At 37.1% G+C, this 765-nt stretch overlaps 1 pseudogene; it reads left to right on the top strand.

Annotated features, from left to right (window-relative positions):
- Positions 1–222: 222 nt before the first annotated feature.
- On the top strand, positions 223–321 carry LOC132283789 (small nucleolar RNA R71; annotated as a pseudogene).
- The last annotated feature ends 444 nt before the right edge of the window (positions 322–765 follow it).

Raw genomic sequence — 765 nt, 5'->3', positions numbered from 1 at the left:
TGGTCGACTTGATGTAAGCCAACACTCTTCCTACCTTGTGAATTTCTACCATTCTTGGATGATAATGTTCTATGCAAAGAATTTTCACTCATGCTCTCATAAAGATGCCACACGTCATCCTCATGCCTATCAATGTATAAGCCACCCATGGAAGCATCAACCATGCCTTTGTAATTGTCCGATAATCTCTCAAAGAAATATTGAACTAATTGCCATTTGGGCATGTCATGATGTGAACACTTCTTAAAAAATTAATTGAAACGTTCCCATGCCTCATGAAACATTTCTCCATCCCCATGTGAAAATTCTCGAATTGAGGTTCTCATGGCATTGGTCTTGGAAACCGGATAGTACTTTTTTAAGAACTCATGTTGCATTTCTGCCCAAGAAGTGATTGAAAAGGGCCTAAGATTGTTAAACTAATACTTAGCCTTGTCTTTTAAGGTGAATAGAAAAAGTTTGAGTCTTAAGACTGTATATTTTACGGTGGAACATACTTTAAGAAACTCATCCAAATACTTGTAAGGTTCTTTACTTGGAAGTCCATGATAGTTAGGAAGCATTTGAATGGTTTGTGGCTTAATTTCATAGTGATATATTCTAAATGGTGGCAATTGAATGCATGTGAGTGCATTATATTCATTTGGCATATAGTGATTTCTTAAAGCAAGTGGAGGATTAGCAATTTGAGGTGTAACGTGGGCACCTTGATTTTGATTTCCTTGAATGATGAGAGGTTGCGGAGCATACATTGGCCTTGGCAAT

The sequence above is a fragment of the Cornus florida genome, unplaced genomic scaffold (assembly GCF_030987335.1).
Source record: "Cornus florida cultivar Cherokee Brave unplaced genomic scaffold, ASM3098733v1 CherokeeBrave_3.0.0_Hap2_Chr01, whole genome shotgun sequence".
Taxonomy (NCBI): Eukaryota; Viridiplantae; Streptophyta; class Magnoliopsida; order Cornales; family Cornaceae; genus Cornus; species Cornus florida.
The sequence above is the reverse complement of the archived record's forward strand: the minus strand, read 5'-3'. Positions and strand labels throughout refer to the sequence as shown.